The sequence below is a fragment of the Aulonocara sp. 'chitande type north' Nkhata Bay genome, linkage group LG3 (assembly GCF_057382095.1).
Source record: "Aulonocara sp. 'chitande type north' Nkhata Bay isolate Kocher_YH1m ecotype deep benthic linkage group LG3, A_spYH_male_GT1.1, whole genome shotgun sequence".
In the NCBI taxonomy this organism is placed as follows: domain Eukaryota; kingdom Metazoa; phylum Chordata; class Actinopteri; order Cichliformes; family Cichlidae; genus Aulonocara; species Aulonocara sp. 'chitande type north' Nkhata Bay.
Window position 1 is genome coordinate 44,075,217 of NC_141346.1, and position 25,163 is coordinate 44,100,379.

Consider the following 25,163-nt stretch of genomic DNA (forward strand, 5'->3'; position numbering starts at 1 on the left):
ATTTTTATATACATGCCAGTGTGGAATAATAGACTTCTTATGCTTCCTAAGTCACCTTAATTAATAACAAATTTAACACATATTTAAATTTAAGACCAATCTGTAGAAATGATAAAATGTGAAGACATGTTGTAGAAGCCAGAACATATTTCATGTCTATGTGTTCTATTTCTTTTTCACTTCTGTGAGCCCCATTTCAAAGTGTGACAAAAAGGGGCATCAACAACAAACAAGTTAGGTAAAAGGATTTAATGAAGGGTTTATTTGTCAGGGAAAGAGAGCCAGAACGCTTCCTAGGTTTGGTAAAATACAGTGACTTCTACACAGGGTAGACTTTAAAAAGCTTTAAGGGAAAAGAACATGGCCTAGTAGCAAATGTTTTAATGTTGACTTAAAGCTTTTTAATTTTACATTTTTGGAGGGTTACATTTTAGACATTGCAAAGAAAAAATATTTAAAAATGAAAATGTGGATAAGAATGAGACTGTCAAGGCTCAGGAGGGACTCGTAGGCAGACTGAGATCGAAAGTTCACAGTTTATTAATACACGAAACAGGTAGCTTGTGGGGGTCTCCGGGGAACACAGGCACGGTGAGGGAAACACAGGCAGGCTATTTACAGCAATCCTCCTCCAACGCTTGGGATTAGCTCTTTCACACAGGTCTTACTCTCACAGTAGTGGCGGCCCTTAAGCTGGCAGGTAGGGTCTGATACAGGGAGAAGAGAGCAGGTTAAATCACGGCATGAAGGAAACTCAGAGAGAAGCATGAGCCTTAGTGAAGACACTGACAAGTGTTACACAATAATCCAGCGACAAGGCATTCCCAGTGGCAGCCTTAAGTAGTGAGAGCGTTGATTAGTTGATCGTTCGCAGGTGCAGGAGCCAGAGGCTCTGACTCCGCCCCGGTAGAGCCCTCTCCCCGAGAGGGGAGCGAGAGGGACAAAAAATATACAAAAACACTTGTAGCCATACTAGAGCTGGGCGATAGAACGATAACGATATGTATCGCGTTATAACTTTTTCTCGATAGAAAAATTAAACTATCGCGATAGACCTCGCCGCTCTTGTCCTCTTTAAAAAAAAAAAAAAGGAAAAAAAAAAAGAACAGCCAATCCAAATTAAGTAGCGCAGAACCGAACCAATCACAGCCGCAGCGTCACGTCACGAGACTTGTTACGTGCCAAGTGCCAAGCCGCACATGTGTATTTGTTTGGGAAGCAGCCAGCCACCGCACCGCCCGGGTAATGGAGGAAATGAGTGTGCCGACTAGAAAAATCAACCGAGCGTGACCGAAGGTTACCGAAGAGAAAACAGATGATGGTTCCAATGCCGGAGAGATTGTCGAACGGAAGAGCCATAGAAGTTCCGTAGTGTGAAGGTATTTCGGCTATTTCAAGTCTGACAAAAAACAGAGTAGGGTGCACTGTAAATTGTGCCGAAAGCAAGTCTGGAAATACAATAAACTGGTGCATGCGCTACGTCCACACGTACCCGGGTATTTTTGAAAACGCAGATTTTTCTATGTGTTTGCACCTTTCGTCCACACGTAAATGGCGTTTTTGGTCACTGAAAACGAAGATTTTCAAAAACTCCGGCCAGGGTGGATATTTTTGAAAACTCCATTTTTGCATTTACGTGTGGACTAGAAAAACGGAGAAAACGCAGCGCCAAAGGTTTGCGCATTTTTTGACGTCACACTGTGCGCCACGTTATTATTTCAGTGAAATGAATTTCTACAATACTGTTAATTCTACTCTCTGCAGTGTTTAAATGCTTACATATACACACAGTTACTGTCCCTCCACACATACGACTCTGTTCTGCTTCTATGCCCCAGCTTTGTTTACTTTTTCCCACCGAGCCTTGTAGACTTCTGATTGGCCAACATTTCTGCACGGTTAGGATTCTAGCTCCACCTGCTGCTTTGGCATGTTCATAGCGGCGTTCTCCCTTTATGTGTGGACGGGATTATTTTTTAAAATGAAAACGGAAAATCTCCGTTTTCAAAAACACCCGTGTACGTGTGGACGTAGCCTCAGTCTCTGACTGGAAGCGCTAATTCGTCATTCGGCTTTTGTCAGACTAAAGTAACTGTTAAAACTGTTTGAAAAGCTAAGCTATACAACAAGGAGAGATTGAGAATTTCCTTTTAGTTCTCAGTTTATTTGATATTGACAAAAAGTTAGTCAGTTTTGTCTGACATGAGCGAGACAGATAAATATAAAGGCATGGTGTAATAAAAAAATCTTTTTCAATCCAAACTTTATAGTTCCATTTTCATGATTAATAATGAATATCCAATAATAATATTATTTTTTGTAAATGCCACCTGTGACTTGCAGTGATGGTCACCTTCAATAACACTTTTATTAAGCGAAAACTTCTCAGTTTTGATCAGTGAATAAAAAGAATAAGTTTATACCTCTTCATATGTTGTGCTCTCATCAAGATGTGCTGTTCTTTGACCCATCCCTGCCTGTGTGTGGATATATTTTTCATGTTCTTTGGGGGTCTTCTCCATTTGTTTTGGGAGCAAATAAAATACCACTTCAAGAGGTTTAGGCTTCTTAGCAGGCACCAGAGATGTAGCAGGGAACCGCCTTTTGCCCTTTCCTCTTGCAAAAATACCAGGAAAAGACCTGTCACAAAGATTTTAACAAAATTATTTAAAAGAGACTATTATGAATAGTTTTTTTTAGTTTGTTTATACAAATTCAACACAGCACTAACACTGCAGTATACACAGGGTTGGAATTACGGGGGAGCTAGACAGAGTTCGGCTCCTCTTAAAGAGAGATGGGCTCCCCTGACAGCCCTCAACTGACACACTATAGAGGAGCTCTATAAATAGCCTACTTTTAACCCTTTAAGACCTACCATAGAACCAAGTCCGCCAGTGCTTATATTATATTTTTACATGCTGTGGAGCCATTTTTGGGAGCATTTCAAGTTGCTATACATAAATACAACCATTATAGCCCAAATTTTAATAATATGTCTGCATTAAGTGCATAGTAATTACATAAATTGCAAAACAGTGCAATAAACTACAAAAAAGTTGAAAATTGTTTTTGTTTTTTTAACATATATTTCTAGTTAGAGAAATTTAACCCTTGTATTATGTTGAAAAAAAATCACATTGATTATGTTGCGGGTCATTTTGACCCGTGCTGCGTAAATCCACTCAGAATTGTCAAAAAAGTACAATAAAACAATAGCAACTTTATTTTCCATTAGAAAAACATTTAGAACACAGACATACAATACAGTTTGAATTACCATAACTCTTTTTAAGAACAATTTAGTAAAAGTTTTTCCTTCTTTACAAACACATTTCTTTTGAACTTGCTCGATTTTCTCAGTTTTTCAGTGTTCAACATTTTCAATTTTGTCCACATGATGGACAGAATGTGACTGTGTGCTTTCTGCAGATGTACTTTTTGCATTTCTCACAAACAGTGCTTGTTTTAATGTCTTCTCGTTTTTCGTTTCTTTACACCTGTATCCACTGGATCCACTGCAGATTGGTTGGATGGTGCACACTTGACCTTTTCAATGACAGCTGCTGCTGCTGGGGATCGAGCTGGTCTGACTCGCATCTGGATCTTGGGAGTGACAAGACTTTTTCCCAGTTCTTCCAGGAAAAGGCGACGTCGGTACAATTTACCCGCATTCCAATGTTGGTTGATTTCAGTCCACAGGACATAGGCATTGTAAGCAGACACATCCAAAATGTTGTAGAAAATTACCAAGGGCCAACGAGCTGTCTTGCGCTGGCAGCTGTATGTCGCTGTGACTTTGTCAAGATTGTCCACTCCTCCTTTGGTGGAGTTGTAGTCTAGGATCATTTGTGGTTTTTTGTCTTCTCTTGTGCTCAGAGATGCATCTGTGTGCATTGTGCTCATGACAAGAACATTCTTGTTTTTCTTTGGGCAATATAAAACAACTGTTGCTTTCTCAGTGAAAACAAATATTGAGGAATGCAGAGATCTTCCCTGCATCTTCAAAATTTCACTGGGAAGTTCTGGCTTATTTCTTCTGATTGTTCCCAACATAGTCAGCTTTCTCTTCTGAAGTTCCTCTCCAAGCCAGTAGGATGTAAAGAAATTGTCACAGGTGATGTTATGCCCTTGCAGCCCTTCACTCATCTGCAGCACCACACGCATCCCCTGATTCTTCTCAGATGCTCCTCCAGGTAGCTTTCCAGTGTACACTTGCATATTCCATGCATAGCTAGATTTTGCATCACAGGCTGCCCATATTTTGATGCCATACTTGGCCGGCTTGTTGGGCATATACTGTCGGAAAGGACAGCGACCCCTGAATGGGACAAGGCGCTCATCAACAGTAACGTGGGGACCAGGGTTGTACAACAAAGGTAGAATTTCCACCCATTTATCCCATACATCTCTGATTGCAGCAAGTTTGTCTCTTTCACGTCGACCAGCTCTGGTTTCACGGTTGTCAAATCTGATCACACGAGATATCTTGAGAAATGTCTCCAAAGACATTGTTGCTCGAAAGATTGGCCTTCCATTCTCTTCATTCCATAGACTTGCAGTTGCTTCTCCCTTGGACCTGTATACTCCAGCTAATATCAGAATTCCAATATAAGCATGCAAGTCAGTCTGATCCAGTGGCTTCCATTTCTCTTGAAATACACGCCTCCCTTCCAGGTTAGTCATGTCCAGTATAATCCTCTCTATTGGAGGGGATATGAAGAGTTGAAATGCTGATTGAATATCATCAACTCGTGTGATGGCAAATCTTGTAGGACCAGGAGTCATTTTGATGATATTAGAAGATGACAGCCTGCCTTGACTTCGGTGTGGTGATAATGACCATTTTATATTACCATCTTTAGATGTCCATGTCTCCTCTGTGGATGATGATTGCTGCATTCCTTGGTTTTCATTTGATGTAGAGATGGCGGCACACTCTCCTCCTCGTCTGAAAATTGTCAGTCTGGATCATCAATAACATTGTCCTCAGTCTCTGAAACATCTTCTTCTTCATCACTATCCCAGTTGAAAAGCAGTGATAAAGCTTCTTCAGTCGTCAACCTTCTGGAGCTCATTTTTGGTGTGTTGAAATGACATGAGAACAGTGAAAAGAATAGGGGAGAGAACGTTTTTTGCATGCACACCTGGGTCTGAATGTATATTCAGAAGCAGTCAAAACAAAGTACATCAAAGAGAAATGTTTATTTTGGATCTGAACAACTTTTTACTTACATAAAAGTGTGCGGGTCAAAATGACCCGCAACATCATCTTTGTATACAAACACTGCAGAGACATTCCAGGACACATCAAAGTGTCCATATTTTACACACCAGTTCATGACCCCAGATAAGGAAAAGTCATAAGCTTTCATGAAGAAAAAGAAAGGATGACCAGTACTTTGGTCAACACAAAAACTGGAATGGGTCAAATTGACCCTTAACATAATAAGAAGGTTAAGAGGTTTATCCCTCAAAACTGTAAATTCCAAAAAGTTGCACAAAATAGTTTCCCACCACAGGAAATTTATTTTGAGTGTCTTCATAGTTTTATTTTTGAAATACACAATTTTTATATACTGCAGGAAAAATGAAAATAAATATTATAATGCAAATTAAACAGCATGTGCATCAAAATAAACTATTTCCAGCAGTGCAATTTGAGTTCTAAGCATCCCAGAAACTATTCAGAAAGTCATAAAGTCAAAGATAACTTTTAAAAACACCAGTTTAGGCTGGTGAGGCCATCAAGGTAAAAAAAAAAAAAAAAAAACTACATTTCCGCGAAAATGACGCCACTTCCGGTTTTGGGCAGGTAATGGCGGACATGTGATAGTTCGCGCTGACGTCTATTCCAACGTAGGAAGTGTTACGAACAGCTGATCAGATCGGCAAAGCGTGTTTTTGGAATATTATGTTTTTGTTGCTGCAAGTGGTTTTTATGCAATTTTTGCAAAGCTATATGTGGAAGGAAACCATGACCTTGGACAAGCAGATGACATAAGATGTAAGTACAACTCCTCCAGTTTCATATGCAAAAAAAATTATTGCGTTAGCTTACGTTGCAGTGCTACCGGGATTTAAAAATAGTTACGCAAAACAGCGTGCCCGCTCTGACCGGCTTTAAAGGGTTAATTTAGTTTACATTGTGTTTTATCTACACTCCTTATGTGTTTAGATTTTAAAAGACATTTAAAATTTTTTGTGTTAAGTTACATTTCACATATTAAATTTTTGTAATACTTATGAAAATAACTCGCTTAATTTATTCTGTCACCATAAATGCCTGGTGGCATTGTTTTGATTGATGTAGGATTGACTGAGATTTCTAATCAAGCACGTTTGAAACATAATAGCCTCTACTTGGAATTAGATTGGCCAGAGTTATCCTCAAGTTTTGGACATCATGTCTAAGCCTAAACTGGAGCATTTTGATTCAATAAACTGTAAAAAGGTGAGCTGTGAAGACCAAGGACAAGTGCGGTTCACAGGTTTTTTATCTAAGGAATCCCAGAAGATTGCATGGTGTCATTGCCCAACAGTTATTCCCAGGACATATGGACTCAACCTCAACAATCCCTCACACTGAGCAGCATGAAGCGATAGTGCAAAGGAAAAACTCCCCTTTAACAAGAAGAAACCTCAAGCAGAACCAGAACCCGGTTCAGTACCAGCAGCCATCTGGGTTTGGAGGAGAGAGACAGAGGCACAGAACTACCAAAAGTAGTATTGCTATGTTGGAAGTCCCCTTCTGCCCCATCCTGGGAAATCTGGATCAGAGACGTTCTGCATTTTAGCAAACTCGAAAAGATTAAATTCACCCTGCGCGGGTCTACGGCCAAATTTTTTAAGACCTGGCAACCCTTTTTTGACCATGTTCAGACTTTGCGGTCTCGCAATGCTCCCAATTAGCCAGCTCAGACTCTATCATATTTTATTTTTTCTTATCTTATGTTCAAGTAAGAGGCCTAAGCTTAAGTATATGGATTCTATTGTGCCTGCGTCCTATGATGGTATTTATTTAACTACTTTATACATATTTCTTTTCTCTAACAGAATTGATTTATCCCTATAACTAAGCTGACCACTTATCATGTGTGGGGGGTTTTTTTTGTTTTTTTTTTTGTTTGTTTGTGTGTTTTGGTTTTTATGTGTCTGTGTGGAGGTGGGGGTTTTGGATACTCTCCACATCTCCCTTGTACACTCAGGAACTGTTGTCTTGTACCCTAGGGTTTGTTACTAGTATTATTAGATTGGATTTTTTCCTTTTTCTGTTTGTACACCCACTGGTACTGCTATAATTATGAGGTGGGAGTGTATGTCTTATATTGCTTTATGTTCTTTAAAAAGAAAACGGCATATTGTTCAATTTGTCTTTTGTAAAAGTCGATGCAAAAACTTTAATAAAAATATCGGGAAAAAAAAAAAAAAGAACTACCAAAAGTATTTTTTATGTGATTGACTGTTGTTTTAATTCAAGCCCTGAGTGTAGAGCAGGTAAGATATAAAGTTGCATCCTAAATTCCATGCTCATGCAGAGTGTTTAGTTTATGACTTTTTCACCTGGTCATTTCTTGCTGAACGGATGGTTCGGTTGGATGATGTCTGCAACTGCAGCAAGTGTCTTGCTGACTGAATAATTTCATCTTGCATAATCTGAAACAAACACATAAAGACAGAAACAATTTATAAATTAACGTTCGATAAAATCTAAGAATTAATCATTTATTAGATACCAATATGAATATGTCTACCATAAAACTTGTGCGGAGCAAAGTTACATTCAATCAAGATGGTCTGGCATGCTGCAACTTTATAGTTGTTAAATTCTGGGTACAAGTATACATGCCCATCTTGTACGTGTTTCTCAATATTATTATTATTATTATTATTATCCTACCCAATTACATGTTTCTTTTAATCAGAGTATGCTGTTTTAATGACTTTACAATATAATTTACATTGTGTTCCTTACATTTATCCCTAATTGTATGTTATATTAATCCTATATTTCTGTTTTAATATTTACACCTAAATTTCCCCAACAAAGGATGTTTTAATTCACCACTATTTCAGTGAAACACGAGTCTCCCATCTTCCTGCTACCGGTCTGGAGTTTTTGTTCACCAAAGCACACACCAACTTCATACTGACGGACAGATCACTGCCCTTTTCCCGCCTTGTCTGACCGTGTTTTGTGGCTTTGGTTCACTTCACCTCACTCTTCCCCGTTCTTGTCATTAAATCAGGCCGTTCTGCAACCAAGGCAGCCATTCACTCTATGGCTTTATTCATGGTGTATTTTACCCCTTCACCAAATGCCATTCTTGTTTCCAACATTATATTTGCAGTGTTCGTCTATCTATCAATATCTGCGAAGTATTGTTTTGTACCGAGTATCCTATTTTCTAAAGCACAGCATGTAAAGCATAGGTGTCAAACTCTGGCCCACGGGCCAAATTTGGCCTGCAGCCTAATTACATTTGGCCCGCGAAGCCATACCAAATTACTATCAGAGATGGCCTTGTGGTATTATACAGCTAATATATATATATTGTTTAGTATTAAGCTTTGCTTGTTCCATATCCAGTTTTTCAGCAAAACGTGTTTGAGTCCATAAGAAAAGATTCATTCTCATATCTGGAGGAATAAATATATTTCAATAAATATTAACGTTAGCCCGCGACTTTGTTCCAGTTTTGAATTTTGGCCCACTGTGTATTTGAGTTGGACACCCCTGATGTAAAGGTTAGCTCGGTTAGCAGGATGCTAGCATGTAGAGCAAGGCGTGGATATTGTCTTGGAGTTAATCAAACATTTTCCTTAGTTCGAGTAGATAATAAAAGAAAAGAAAAATGAATGGGATTTTAAGTAGGACTAGGCGTTCTGTAATGATCTCTATTTAGGAGAAAAACGCACTCACCTTTAAACAGCTCTCTTTTAGGAGACACGCTGCTGGCTAACAGTGTCATGTGATCAAACAGCGTAATTTAATTGGCTGAGAGCCGCTCGACTCAATCTAGTGCTGATTGCTCTGGCTTGGATCATTCAAGTTAATCACTTTTGCAGGTGAATATGTGATGGTGAATTTTTTGCAGGTGAATTTTTGCAGGTGAATATTTAATGGTAAATTTTTTGCAGGTGAATTTTTGCAGGTGAATATTTTTGCAAGGAAATTTGGAGGATAAAAATTCTGTGTTATAAATTCAATATCTAAAAATAGTTGAATTATGATGATACTATATTTCTTCAATAGTATGAACTGATTCATCATTAACAGTACATTTGTATACGTCAAGGTTTATATACATGTCACTGCCAATTAGAAAACCTACTAAATGAGAGAAATTTACCTTGAAGCAATTCATGCATAGTTTTGTCACACAAATCCCCAGAATAAAAGCAAAACACTGCTCACCATTTTAAGGTTTAATGTGCCACTGGCTGTTACATTTAATCTCATCTGACAATATGTCTGTGAAGGTTCTCAGTCATCCAGGTCATCGTAGTCAAAGGAGCTTGCAAAGAAAAGCGTCTGGACTTGTTTAAGTTGCTTGAAGACGTTTCACCTCTCATCCGAGAAGCTTCTTCAGTTCTAAGGTCAAATGGTGGAGAGTCCCAGATATAAACCTAGTGGGAGTAACCCCCCACAGAGGGACAAAAGGACCCCCTGATGATCCTCTAATCGCCTGAGCCAAGGTGTGAAACTGGGCGTGGGTGGCTGATTGGGACCCACACCCAGTTTCACACCTTGGCTCAGGCGTGGGAAGAAAACTTCTTTTTACAGCGAAAAAAAACCCCTAAACTTCCAAGCAAGTGTAGCAAGTACATAAGCTAAAATAATTTAAGTTGGTTAAGAGTAGTTGGGCTAATTCAGAAGATATCAGATTCGGCTCTAGGAGGTGAGTGAAGTACAATAAACATACAACCACAGATATTGTGATTACAGTTATTATTTATAGTGAAAATAAAGTGAAATTACCAAATACCAATATTTACAAATTCTGCAGACAGGGAAAAGATAAAACATAATTCAAGCTTGTAAAATATCCGCTGCACAGTGGTGCAGCAACCTCCTCCAACCCCCGACAGACAATGTCCATAAAGTTGCTATTTCATGATTGATATAAGTACAACGCGTATGACAGTCTGTAACAGGTTGAAATTGGAAGTGTGATGATCAGAACTGAGATTCCAAGACTGAGATCTCGAAAGTGAGATTTGGGGGACTGAAAACCAGGGGGGAGAGTGTAGGCCGCAGCAGCCTCCTACCAGACCGCAGGAAGTTGTAGCTGGGGTTCTGGCTCGTTGGGCCTAGCTCGCCATCCAAAGTAGTGGTGTCGCTGTGGTCTCTCCAGGGCACCACTAGCCTGCACTATAATCACAGGACCACTATTAGCAAAATTCATCTAAATTTCCCAAGCTAGCTTTAGTTCCAGTGTACACAATAAAGTTCATGAGAAAATACAACAAATACATATCCAACCATTGTAATGAATTAAAATAAATGACAGTCTCAAATAACAAAACTACAGCCACGTAAAGTGAGAGTAGTAGTAATGCAGTAAGCCTCAGCCTTAGCTATCCCATCAGCTAATAGCACTGGCATACCGATACAGGTTACAAATACAAACAAACATTCAGACTCAACTCACCATTCACTACGTGCGATGTCACATACGAGCCCCACGCATCTACCCGCGGCGGTATCAAAATACTGTTGAACGCAATCCACAATTAATTCAAAAACAAGTCAAGATAGTAAACAGCGAAAAGCGCTCGCCCCACGTACCTGTTGCTTCCATCCGCTAACGCCTCTCCCCCGCGTCGTTTCGAGGCGACAACCCGGAAGGCATATATCGGTGCCTTGCGAATGTGATTGGTCACAACAGGCATGTGCAGACTCGCGGTGTGGCGTGCGTCACAACGCGTCGCGATGCCTTCACGGACACACTCCGGTTGGAATTTAAGATTCCAATTTAGTTATAAATGCAGTTCTTTTTATTTTTATGTGGGTTACACAAGCACCGAGTGCGCTACGACATAATGGGAAACTCACAGAGAAACTTGCGGATTCTTCCACTGACCGCTCCGGCACACCTGCACCAGGGTAAACCTCCGCCTACGCCACTCCTGCTTTACAGGTGAAAATAGAGCAACAGGACCGCTAGTCTTTGACTTTATTTATTTTCTGCTGTGTTTTACTTGCATCTATTTGAAAGAGTGAGTGTAAACACAAAAAATATTTTATTTTATGTGCTGGAATGTGCAGAAAATAGGTTTAAATGTTAAACTAATTTCTTCAAGTCAGAGAATGGGGCATATAATTAAATTTTTACTTGATGCATAAAGTTAAAAGATTAAAACTAACAAAACAAGTTTTAAAAAGACTTTTCCATTTGATTACATTATGTATGATGGATTATGCAGAAAAAGTAGAATTGGGGGGCTAGGAGGAGTGGGCCGTCCGACTGCGGTCTGGGGCCTCCCTGCTGCTGCGGAGTCGGGGCGGTCTGCCTCTCCCCACCGCAGGGAAAAGGGTAACACCACCTGGGTCTGGGTGCAGTTCCCCCCTCCAGGGGCAAGGGTACCTAGACCCGGTTAGTAGAGTACGCTTGGGGAGTGTGATCGTGTATACAGCGTCCCTTTATGTCTGTCTCCACGTCGGTTGAGTGTGAAGTACATATGAGAGCATGAGGGTGGGAATGGATGTTTGTGTCTGTGTGTGCCTGTATGTCTGTGTCTATATGTCAGGTTGGGTATCAGACGCCACCTCTCTGGGGACATCTCGGGCCCTCCAAGGTTTGGAGGCCTATCTCCACCCACCACCACTTCCCCTGCCGGTGGCGGACTCCCTCAGGTATCGGTGCGTTGGTGGTTCTTTGTATCTGGGGGTGGGCGTCCGGGTACACACCGGCTCACTCCTTGGCGGCGGCTTATTGGGGCTCGCTCGGGCCACTTTGGAGGTGGGGTGCCCCCGGCCTCTCGGCCTGGGGCTCGGTCACTCAGGCACAGCTGGCTGCCGGCGGAGCTCACGGGCGCGTCACTGCAACTCCCCCTGGCTTCTGCTCCGCGGCTGCTGAATGAGCTCTCATCTGGGACTCTCCTTAGCTCTTACTGGGACAGTGGCGCGGCTGCCCCTCTGTGGGTCTTCCTTGGTCTCTTGTGTTCTGGGGGCCTCTGGATGTCTGGAGTTTTGATCTCCTCCATACCTGCTTGATACCATAGAGGACAGGGCTGTGGCTCCCCACACTCTCTAGCAGATCATTACATGGAGAAACCTTTGGAATGCAAGCATGCTGATCCACACAGGTATGCACACAGGTGTACACATGGGTATTCACAGATGCGGACTACAGCTTTCTTGGCTGCTGCCTCAAAGCACACTGTGCGCTGTCTATCTTGCGTGCTGCACAATATCGTTTATTATTTAGTAACTATTGATATCTAAGACTAGCTAGTTTATTGTGATGGTGCTTTTTTGTTTTTATTATTATTATGTTGCTCTTTGTTGTTTGCTGTCTCCCCTGTTTTTTTTTGTTTTTCTTTCTCTCCATACAGGTGACCCAGGAGTTTTTTTTTTTTTTGTTTTGTTTTTTTTCTCTCTTCCCCCCCTTCTCACCATCTCCTCTCCCCTTTGGTTTTCTTTCTTCCTCTCCCCCTCTTTCTTTCATTCTTTCCCCCTGTCCTATTAAAAAAAAAAAAAAAAAAAAAAAAAAAAAAAGGGATGACAAAGGATGAACTGAAGCTCCGCCATCACGTGATGTCACATGCTGCTGTTTCTGATGTCACTTCCAAGGAAAAAACAAAACAAAAAAAAAACAAACAGAAAAAGTAGAATTGGGCTGAAAGATCTATCGCTTTATCACCTATTCAGGTTGTAAATCATGTTTTTAAAAAGTAACTAATTACTTTTGAAAATAAGTAATCAGTAAAGTAACCGGATTACTTTTTTGATGAAGTAATCAGTAATTAGTTACTGATTACTTTTTTCAAGTAACTTGACCAACACCGATGATATACAGTACTTACTTCTGAAGAAATTATGTTGGGACCCTGAAAAAAAATTACTATGTACAATAATGGATTTCTATACATGTGACATCAGATGAAAACTTTGGTTGTAAGATTCGAATAATTATTTGTTAAAAGCTAGACATTTTAAAATAGAATAAGAAAGAAACGTATTTTTTGTGCCCTCCTATTCCTTTTTTTTTTTTTTTCTAAATGACATCAGAAACAGCAGTATGCGACATTACGTGATGGCAGAGCTTCAGTTCATCCTTTGTCATTTTTTTTTTTTTTTTTAATAAATAGGACAGGGGGAATGAATGAGAGAGAGAGGGGGAGAGAAAGAAAGAAAACCAAAGGGGAGAAGAGACGGTGAGAAAGGGGGGGAAGAGAGAGAAAAAAAAAAAAAAACAACTCCTGGGTCACCTGTATGGAGAAAAAAAAAAAACAAACAAACAAAAACAAACAGAGGAGACAGCAAACAACAAAGAGCAACATAATAGAGAAAACAAAGCACCATCACAATAAACTAGCTAGTCATAGATATCAGTATTTACTAAGTAATAAACGATATTGTGCAGCACGCAAGATAGACAGCGCACAGTGTGCTTTGAGGCAGCAGCCAAGAAAGCTTTAGTCCGCGTCTGTGAATACCCATGTGTGCATACCTGTGTGGATCAGCATGCTTGCATTCCAAAGGTTTCTCCATGTAATGATCTGCTAGGGAGTGTGGGGGGGCCACAGCCCCGTCCTCCAGGGTGTGAAGCGGGTATGGAGGAGATCAAAACTCCAGACATCCAGAGGCCCCCAGAACACAAGAGACCATGGAAGACCAACAGAGGGGCAGCCGCGCCACTGTCCCAGTAAGAGCTGAGGAGAGTCCCAGATGAGGGCTCGCCCAGCAGCCGCGGAGCAGAAGTCAGGGGGAGTTGCAGTGACGCGCCCGTGAGCTCCGCCGGCCCCCAGCTGCGCCTGAGTGACCGAGCCCTAGGCCGAGAGGCCGGGGGCACCCCACCTCCAAAGGGGCCCGAGCGAGCCCCAGGCCCCAGGCCCCGACAAGCGGCCGCCAAGGAGTGAGCCGGTGTGTACCCGGACGCCCACCCCCAGACACAAAGAACCACCAACACACCGACACCTGAGGGAGTCCGCCACCGGCAGGGGAAGTGGTGGTGGGTGGAGATAGGCCTCTAAACCTTGGAGGGCCTGAGGTGTCCCCAGAGAGGTGGCGTCTGATACCCAACCTGACATATAGACACAGACATACAGGCACACACAGACACAAACATCCATTCCCACCCTCATGCTCTCATATGCACTCACTCCACACTCAACCAACGTGGAGACAGACATAAAGAGACGCTGTACACACAATCACACTCCCCAAGCGTACTCTACAAACCGGGTCTAGGTACCCTTGCCCCTGGAGGGGGGAATTGCACCCAGACCCAGGTGGTGTTACCCTTTTCCCTGCGGTGGGGAGAGGCAGACCACCCCGACTCCGCAGCAGGGAGGCCCCACACCCCAGACCGCAGTCGGACGGCCAACTCCTCCTACTAGCCCTCCCGCTCCAGCAGGCCGCAGAGAATGGGGGTGAGAGAAGACTCCAAACCTCCCTCCACCCGCTCATTGTAGTGTTGATGCATATGTGTTCTAAGGTGCAATTAAAACCCAGGAGGGCATGGAGCTACCTGCCAAGGAGCAGCAGGTAAGCGCATAGTCCCTCCTGCTAACCCTCAATGACTAAGTGTATTTAAAATTGAGAGGTGGGCAACGACGTCAGGGGTGAGGTATACACCCTGATGGTGATTTGGACTCCGTGATTGTGCCCACCCCCAAGATCCTATATGTATGTGTAATGAGAGTGTGAATAATGTGAATGTCTAAGTTGTGGGATAAAATTGAGGCAGAGGCAGCCAGAAGGGGACGGGGGGGGGGGGGGGGGGGAGCCTCCTCTGCACCCTGGTGACATACCCCCACTCCAAGGCCCTGCATGTGTGGGTGGTTGTGGAGGAGCGGGAAGAGGGAGGCAGCTGGAGATGGGGAGGGAAGGAAGGGAGGGGCAGGTAACCCCTCCCTGGGGCCAGCTCCCCCGCTGACCCCAGTAGGCACTCCCACCCTCCGCGACCCGCCAGGGAAGGGGGGCCCAGGCCCATCAGACAGTGCAGTAGCGCCCCCCGGCTCCACAGAGCCCTGGACAGTCCACCCAACCCCACCACAGAGAAAACTGCACCCACCCCACCAACCACACATCTTCCAGACTACATAAGACGGTAAACGCCCAGGCTGAGATCTTCCTCCACCTCTCCTGTATCTCCCCCTCCTGCAGAGAGTTCCTGAGAGAAGAAAGCTCCTGCAAGATGTGACCATCCCCCCCACCAGTTGAAGAGCCCCCCAGGCGGCTCGATGCACCGGCGGCACCCTGCTCCAGGGCCGGGCCCCCATGCACCCACCCGCCCACAACCCCGGCAACACACCAACCAGGACCCGAGCCCCCGAGGCCCGGCCCGGGCCCCAGCCCAGAGACGGAGCGCCCCCAGAACCTCATGCCCTCCTATTCCTGTTAATGCCTTACCTGCCCCCTGCCAAAACTTTGCTTCACCCGCCCCTGCACAGTTAGCAGTAGTGATGTGCGGATCAATCCTGAAATATCGATTCCTCCGATACCAATCATTTATGTTCTAGAATCGATTCTCACATTAAAATATCAATATTTTAGTAATTTAGATTAAATTTGTAGTTTATCATTATCAGGAACACAGTGGAAAGAAACTATAACATTCGGATTGTCTACATTCAAAGGAACTACTTCCTCTTCCGCCTTTCATAGTCATGTGCGAAATACGGCTGTATAAATGTCTCGCAGCGCCTTGGCGTGAGCACTCACAACAATGGCTGAGCGTAATTGTGCGGAAGTAATTTACCTCCACAAACAGCTGAGACGTGGTTTGAGATACATGTGGCAAAAAAGTGCTCCAAGAGTGAGGTGTTGTGGCCGTAGCCTACTAGGGAGACATTCAAAAGGTCTGTTGGGGGGGGGGTGATAAATACATTTTACAGGGTTTATTTATCGGATAAAATACGTTAAATAACTGTTATTATTGGCCGGCCCGGAAACGGGTGTCCAAATTCAGAGGCTGCTTCCCCATATGGAAAAGAAATAGTAAAAACTTATGTGATTACTCATGAAAGTGGCCACTTTCATGAGTAAATCAAATAAGGCTTACATGATTTACTCATGAAAGTGGCCACTTTCACATTACTTTCATACATTGTTTTAGTAAGTATCCAAAACATACAAGTTTCATTATATAATTTTTTAAGGGATCTTATATCTGTTTTCACACTTATATGCTTTTCATACAAGTTTCACACAAGACAGATACAAACTTTATAAGATTTATACATATCTTTTCCATATGGGTCCACCTGAAGACCTGGCCTTCGCGGTCTAAAGAAAGCCGGGTTGTACGTCACGAGCTCCCTCGGTGGAGGGTGAATACAACCGGGCGCTGACGTAAACTCTCGACCGTCTCACACTTCTGTTTGACGTTTATTCAGCTGTGTGAAAACCCCGGAGGAACCCTCCTGAGGGATTAATAAAGTTTAATCTAATAACTTTAATCTCAGCCAAACCGATTTACTCACGAACAAATAAAACACTGAAAAAGCCAAACAATAACATTTTTAAGTTATCAAAGTGACTTATATATCATGTTTAACCCGAGTAGCGAAAGACCGCGGGGGTTTGAAAACAATGTGTCAGTTGGCTCAGATATTTGAAGTTTACACAGCCACATTCTCACCTAAAAATATGTTAAAAGTTTTTTGCGACCCAGAAAGACAAATAAGAGTGATATTAAAACTAAGTAGCTGCCACCATTGTTGGAAACTGGAATTTTTTTTTCTCTGCCCGTTCTGTTGGTTTTTGTCTTTTGCCCTTCTCCCCCGTCCCTCTTCTCAGCTGTTTCTCTTTCCCTCTTTCTTTCTCCCCTTCTTTCCCCCAGTCAAGTCTGTCCCGTATTCAGTAAGTGAAAATAAAATAAACAATAAAAGGTGAATCAAATGGACCATTACGGCAAGGCTGGGATGGTCAGTTTGGTAAAGTAAATCCGTTAGGCATCTTTCTTTGCCTTTAGACAACAATTCTGATGGCAAAAGAGCCAAACGGGACAGGCCAAAAAAAAAAAAAAAAAAAAACAAACAAAAAAAAAAACAAAACAAAAGGAAACTGGAATTGGCTGGGCCCGCTATGAATTCTGCGATATGGTTTTTCAGTTTTGTTGTCCGGGTGGAAAATCGGGAGAAATTCAGGAGAATGGTGGCTCCGGGAGATTTTCGGGAAGGGCACTGAAATTCGGTATTCTCCCGGAAAAATTGGGAGGGTTGGCATGTATGGTTGTGGCAACATCACTAACCTTGTCAAACACCTCAGAGTAAATCATATCGCAGAATATGAGGTGTGTATGTTGAGGCGAACTGAAGAGGAGGAGAGGGGCAGATGCTGCTAGGGCGAGACAGACGTCTCTCACGGAGTCCTTTAGTGCTGCAGGCAGGCAAGGTGTTCAAATAGGCACAACTTTAGTTTTTTTATTTCTATATGATGAACCCTGCATTATTAAGTGATAAGAAGAAGTAATCTGATGCCCTGTAATCATTATGACGCTATAATTTGAGATACAATAAATAAAATAAAGTATCGGTATCGGATCAGTATCGTCGATACCACCCTGAATATTACTTGGTATCGGATCGGAAATCAGTGGTATCGCACATCACTAGTTACCAGCTGTCCGCTACTTAGAAAAGGATCCTGCTGTTATTTGTCTCTCAGAAACAGTTCATAACTTCAACTCATTCATGTCACCTAAAAGGTAAACCTGTTTCTCCATCACCTGTTAAGCTCTGATAATTCAGTAAGGACATCTCCTGGTTTCATCTTCATGTTTCCCTCTCACCAGGATATTTAAGCCGATATCATGACCAACAGCTTTTACAGCTGTGGCTCCAACAAACATCAGCTGATACTAGAAAGTAATATTAAACAAATTCTAACAACAGCTGATCAAGCTTAAACGTGCTGCTGTTGTTTAATGCGACCTCCGCTGGTTTCCTCTTTCTGGCGCAAAGTGGGCAATAAACAAACAACAGAGACAGGACTTGCGGCAGATCATCAGCTGATCATTTATAAGTTTCGTGATTGAAGTAGCAAAAGGAGAGAAAAAAAAAAAAAAAGAGAGAAGAGGCAGCTGATAGCGTAAAGACACAGAATAACTCCAGCTTTGTGTCTTTTTTTTTTTCCATTCTAGCTGAAGTACGGGACAAATCGCCTTTGTTTTCAGCGCAATACGAAACGCGTAATATTAACTCTGAATACGAGAGGATTACGTTTTTTACGGGACAGTTGGCAACTCTACTAACTAACCTTATGAATAAAATAAAGTTCACTATCAGTAACATCATAGCCCCTGCCCAGCAGTATAGAAACTCCGTCATGCTAGCTAGTACACAGTACGAGTTATTGTCACTGACTGTAAAAAGTCAGCACAACGAAAATGAACTACACCAAAACTTGGTTCATATCTGACCCAGATAGACTGCAGGTCATAACTTCTTACCTGAAGTTCAGTTCACCTGACACTCGGACCGGCGGCCGCCTCGGGTCTCTCCTCCTCAGCCTCCTCTTTCCCTCATCCACCTGCTGGCCTCCACCACGTGCTAATTTTACTGAATCTGTGAAAGCTCCACCATAGCCACTACCAAACAAGTGAGTTATTTTAACACATTTGCCAGCATCTGTCCAATCCACCATCTTTCACTGTTTTCACCTTTACGGGAAAAAAAAAAACAAAAAAAACATCGGCCCATAGAAACGAAAGATTACCATTGGCCCACCGGGCAAATGCCCGGTATGCCCGATGGCCAGTCCAGCTATGATTGTCAGTTTGCAACAGATATAGTGTAATGTTCTTTTACAATCCAGGTGGTGGCAGTGCAAGAAAATAAAATAAAAAAAAGCAATGTTTATTGTACAATGCTTTTGATAATTAGATTTTTGATTTCATCAGTTGTGTCACCCCTGAAAACAGGGGGGAAAGAATCACGAGTGTGATTTTGACTTTGCAATGAAAATGAACATAAATGTTTCACATTCTGTACTGCTTAATGTGACGTGGTGGAAGGGAAGACTAAATAATAAACCATGATACTAAAGTGCTTAATATACATGTATCGGAACATGTTTCCTCACCAAATGGATAATAATAGCCACAGTTCTAGCTCCTGCCGTTAGCTTAATGGCCGTTATACAGTACCAAATTGAGGCTCAAAACCGCTGTGTCTATGTGCACAAAACGACTATGATATGATCCGGCTCGAAGGACCAATTAAATGTCAGTGTGAATATTTATATATATTTCTATTTCTCGACCATTGCGCAGCATGCACGTATGATAGCCGCTAGTTCTGCACTCTGTGCTGAAAAAGAGGAAGTAAGGGCTTTCGCTTCTAAAACAGTAGGCTGCAGTGTACTAAAAATGTCTGGTCGGGGTTTCATTTTTTCAGTTAGCTTCTGCATACAGCTGTGTTCGGCACCATCTACTTCCGCAGGAAGGAGAGTGCTTGTCACAGTCAGGCAAAGCTAAAACTGCGCCTGTTTGCAGGGCAAGTTTTATGTCAATAAATGCTTTATCTGCCTCTGGTGTCCATTCTATTTCATCTTTCAGAGCTAAGTGTTTGCCATAGATCAGGTTTTGCAAAGGTTGGGCCAGCAGTGCATATTCAGGTATCCAACATCTGCAAAAGTTGCAGAGACCTAAATAACTCATCATTCTCTTACTTGGCTCTCGGTGAAGGCGGTCGCACTTTTCTCCTCTCCTCCTTCCCCTTATCTTCCCTGCTTAGCCTCTTGTGTCCTGTCTTGTCTCGCGTGCACTACTTTTCCCTTGAACAGTCTCTCACTGTCGTTCTCTAAAACCTAACAGAATTATGGATTTGATCAACTGGTCTCTGAACGCTACTGACACCCTCTTCTCAACGAGAAGTCTGGGCTCGGGAGAGCCCGAGTGCCCTGGAGGGACTTTCCCTGCCGGATACACGATGGATGGGTGGCAAACCTGGAGGATCTTGTGCCTGGCGGGACTGTCTATCGAGGACGCTGAGGATATTTACCTATTCGGAACCATGATAACAGGGTTCTTGCTGATCGGAGCTGGCTTGGCCCTGACTTATCGGAGAAATAAGAGAGCGGAACCAGCTGTTCAAACCCCCCCTAAGCTGACCGCTGGAATTGAAGCGATGGGACGAGGCGCGGCCTCCCACACCGAACGCAGCATGGGTAACACCTTGGAGACGCTTACAGCTGCCGTGAAGACTCAAACTAACACCATTGAGCGTATGATGGGATACATCAGAGAGGGGCCTGCTCACAATAACACCCTTGAGCGAAAGTTGGATAACATCGCAGAACGGCTCACTGTAGCTGTGGGGTCTCAGAACCAAAAGAATGATAACACCACGGAACAGAAGCTTGATACCATCATGGGGAGGCTCGCAGCGCTCCAACGGGAAATCGAGGCCCCAGTGTCAGAGTGCTAAATTCGCTGCTCGCATAAAGGAGAAATCAACAATATTCTACATTTGGACACCACGGCGCCAGCTGCTCCAAGGCTGGAGCCCACCAAAACAACTCCCTGATAACGACTGTGTGATGACTATTCTTCCCATCCCATGAAGGACACCTGGCTCGGCTGGAGGACTGTTTACTTAGCCTGATAGAGCGAAGGACACTGTCTCAGCTGAACTATGGACACGCACACACACACACTTACACTGATAAGCACGCACTCATCCCCCTCCCTTCCAAACGCCTTCGATGCTTGTTCCTGCGGGGGAAGGCAGCGGGTCTGCGTGCCGCGCTGAAATGATAGCATGGTGCAGGACGACTGCTGTGTTCCTTCGAATCACCCCCCACCCCCCTATCCATCCCCTGTGGCTTGTCATGTGCTCTGATGTTGTGATGTGGACATTAATGTGCTCTCTGTGCAGAGGAGTTTTTTTTGTTTCCTGTTCTCATGCTGTCCTCCCATAGGTTGCCCAGCGTGTGAAGAGGTCTCTTTTTTTCCTCTTGTACTTTTCCCAATGTTGTGTAATTTTTTCAGTGTTATTCTCCCAACGCTGCCGGTCTCCGACTGTATTCCCATGTGATGTCTTGTTGTTGTGTGTGTAAGTCGGGGGGGGTCCTATTCCTCTGTGGGGCAACCTGCATATGGCCAATAAAGCATTCATTCATTCATTTGTTGTTTGGTGACAGGCTTAGGAGCATTTTGTACAGCTACTTTTCTGCTGTCTAACAGCTGTCTGCCTAGCCCTGTCAGTCTGTGGCCAAGGTACGTTACTTCTTGGCTCCACAATTGCAATTTATGCTGTGAGACTTTATGGCCTTGCTCTGCTAGATGTTGCAAAACTGTGTGTGTTTGCTTTGCAATCCGTCTGTGTGTAGCCTGTAATCAAAATATCATCAACGTATAGCAGGAATTTACCTGGGGCAGGAAGCGTGCAAAATGACATGGATTTTCTCAGAGCTTTTCTGGAATCCCTGAGGCAACCCTATATAGGTAAACTTCTGGTTGTCAAAAGTGAATCCAAATAGCTTTTGTGAATCTTGATGTAATGGCACAGAGAAAAACGCGTTCGAAAGATCTATAACTGAGAACCATTGTTCTCTTGGTGTCACTTGATTTAAAATTGTGTGTGGATTTGCCACCACAGGTGGAATTTGTTCTGTTATGTCATTTATTGCTCTAAGGTCATGTACTAGTCGATATTTCCCCGTGTTTGCTTTTTTCACTGGGAAAATCGGAGTGTTACAGGTTGTTTCAGTTGTATTTACTAAAATGCCTGGTTTTTCCATATCTGCAATTACTGGCCTGATCCCTGTTTTTGCTTCTGTGCTTAAGGGATATTGTGGTTTAACTGGCCTGTAAGTTGTGGTAGTTTTTACTACAACTGGATCTGCTAGATCTGACAACAGAGTGTTTGTGTTCAGAGCCTAGAAGTAATCGTTCTAGGTTATACACGTCCGTGCTTCCATTGCTCTTTGCTTCTTCTTTGTGTTTTTTTGTTCATTACGTTTATACCTGAGGCATTCCTAGATACCCCCTAGTTTTTCAAAGAATTCACACATCTTACATATTTCAACTTTGAAGTTAAAGTTTTCTTATTTTTATCTCTCTCTCTCATACACATATATATATATATATATATATATATATATATATATATATATATATATATATATATATATATATATATATATATATATATATATATATATATATATATATATATATATACACACACACACTTTGAATTGCTCACAGTTTACAGCTCTAAAACTGGGCATTTGTAAATCATGTACGTGAATTTGCATGTTGCTTTTGCAGTGTTTCAGACTCCTGCACAATTCTCCGCTTAAGCAGTCAGTTCTCTTTCCCAAATTTGCTAACTCAAACTTTAAGTTCCCACCTTATTAACAGCAACCCTTGTCCTCAGACACAAGTTAGGGCCCACTTGTCAGGTTTATGGAGACATGGCGCTGTGAACAATTCAACCAGAAACTTGCTTTGACATGTCCAGTCATGTTAACCTATAGGTTTCTTCCGACCGCTGCACCTGGAGAATTGGTCCAGGTCTGTTTTGCTCCTAAAGAAACACAACTAAGACATTTTCATTATTATCATGAGCACTTAAACTACCCGTTTCCCTCTCTCTGGTCAGAAATACCAACTCATGTTATGTGTATAAGTGTAAGCAGGTCTTCATTACTTTTCCTATGCATGTTAATGTTCAGTGAGTGTGAGCTGCTTCCTTCATTGCCTCTGTATGTTATTATCAGGTTTAATTCATGCATCTTTTCACTGATTTCTTAATTCAAAACCATCTCACTTCTGATTTTTTCCAAAAATAATTTCACATGTAACAATTTGTGTATGTGTGTTTCCTTATTCATTGATAGACAGCTCCCTGTGCTGTCCTCTATGCAGCTTCTGCTCTAAAAACAAATAAATAAAAATGTTTAATTCGCTCATTAGCTTAGTAGTGTCCACATATTTAAATCAGCTTCTCAATCTTGTAGCTTTAGCTATTATCTACAGGGTTTGGCTTATTAGTTGTCATTATAAATGTGCTCTACATCTCAGTAATATTTATCTAGGATAAATGACAGGTTTTCAAGCAGGGTAAGTGCCTCTATGCACCTAATTGGTTTAGATATTGCCTTTATTTTCTTCATCTCATATGTCATTATACTGAGTTTGAGCAAACCTTAAGCTTGATGCAGACTACTTCATAACAATTATCCATCTCACATCATACTTACTAGGATACTTCTTGTCATTAATATTATATTTTTATTAATATTATCATATTTTTCTTACTATATAATAACAACAGTATATTACAACATTTTATCAGTGTAAATCACTATACTACTACTCAGCCAATTTAATAGTTAGGATCATCTTACTCAGCAAACAGATAATTTAGAATTCATCCAATCTGTACAAATTTGCTTTTTCTCTTAACAGGTTTGTGCCTACTTTTTAGACTGGTCCTCTGTTTGCCTCATCTCAGATCCAACCTTCAGTCACATTCATTCTCTCTGTTGCATGCCGAAACAAGCAGTTTATTATTATTTTTATTTCTATATTTTATTTTGTATCCATCAAGGGCTTAGGGTGGGCTGCAGTCCCACCCTCACCCAGGCTGGAGACATTTACCTTTTCACACACTTTCCTTGGCTGAACAATGACACAGCCTTAATCTACCTTATGCATCTCTCTTTTTTATAGAAAAGGTTTTCATGTGAATGATTTCCTTTTATTTATTTTATACAATCTGGGCATGATCGTCATGCCAACTATATTTCATTGTTTAGTTCTGTTTGTAAGGTTCCTCTTAAAATAGTTACTGCAGAGGGACTGCAAACCATTTGGTTTCGTTTTGTAGAAGATTTCTTTACTAGGGATTTTATTGAGTTAAATATACAGAGACCCGTGAAGCTGTCACTGGCACGAAGAATGAGATAAGTTATCAACATCAGGCTTCTACTTTCAAGCGATTCTTGAAAGCGGTTGTCGATTTTACGTGATGACGCACAACTTAATTTCTCATTCAGCCAGTACGTGAGCTATCAACGGTAAACAATTCAGTGGAGTAGTTCAGCCACCTTAATGTGCTGTTAAATCAACTTACTCCACCAACAAAACAGTAAAAACAGTTTATGCGCGCAATTTCTATCCTATGTTAGTTGACACGTTCCGTACACTTATTTACTTTCCAGTAAAGTTAGACTTCCAGCCTTTTTTAACTGCGAAACGAGTGTCTATTACACTACCAGTTTCGTCTTACAGGCGAGTCTCTTATTCAGACTACCAGCTTTTTTTTAACCGCGAAACGAGTGTCTATTACACTGCCAGTTTCGTCTTACAAGCGAGTCTTAAAACTGCCAGTCCCCGTAGGACGAGTTTTCTTGGAACAGTGTCACCCTAAACACCGATAATTTTACGCAAGGTGTGTCAAATGTGGAATAATCACCTGGCTTCGCTGTTGCCAGCCTGTCGGGCGTCCACCTTCAAGCCCCAGCGCCGTGAGCCTGTATAACGTCGGCCGGGACCCGAATTTGTTAGGTGACGGCTGTGTGCGGACAGGGATAGGACCCAAGATGCAGACTCCAGAGAGAAACTTAAACCAAAACAGCTTTAATGCTGAACTCAAACATAACATAACTGGAAAAAGGTCAAAAATAAACTAACACCGGCGGATTGACAAAACACACAGCAAAATAAACGGTAGATCGCGACACGGACACAGAGAAACACAGGGCTTAAATACACAGAAGGAGCAATCAGGGAATGAATAACAGGAGGGAAACACAGCTGGGGCAAATCAGAACTGACGAGACAAAAGGAAGCGTAAACTGAACACACTGAGATAAGACAGAGACCTTCAAAGTAAAACAGGAAACACATAACACAGACTCACATGCAGGCACTACAGAGGGAACAGAGACGTGGGACCAGGGCAGACACAAACACTGACTGAACACGGGGATATAGGAACTAAGGATACACAGAGACGCGAACTAGACAAGGGGA

General features: G+C 42.3%; 2 long non-coding RNA genes across 2 annotated transcripts; both read right to left on the reverse strand.

Moving 5' to 3' along the window:
- Positions 1 to 258: 258 nt before the first annotated feature.
- LOC147335831 (uncharacterized) lies at positions 259 to 25,163 on the reverse strand. The gene is made up of 4 exons (XR_015127134.1): positions 24,604 to 25,163; positions 7,564 to 7,656; positions 2,424 to 2,640; positions 259 to 707 (listed from the first exon to the last, which is right to left on the reverse strand). It is a non-coding gene; the product is annotated as an uncharacterized LOC147335831 (long non-coding RNA).
- Positions 10,248 to 10,847, reverse strand: LOC147335832 (uncharacterized). Its single transcript, XR_015127136.1, has 3 exons — positions 10,793 to 10,847; positions 10,656 to 10,717; positions 10,248 to 10,375 (listed from the first exon to the last, which is right to left on the reverse strand). It is a non-coding gene; the product is annotated as an uncharacterized LOC147335832 (long non-coding RNA).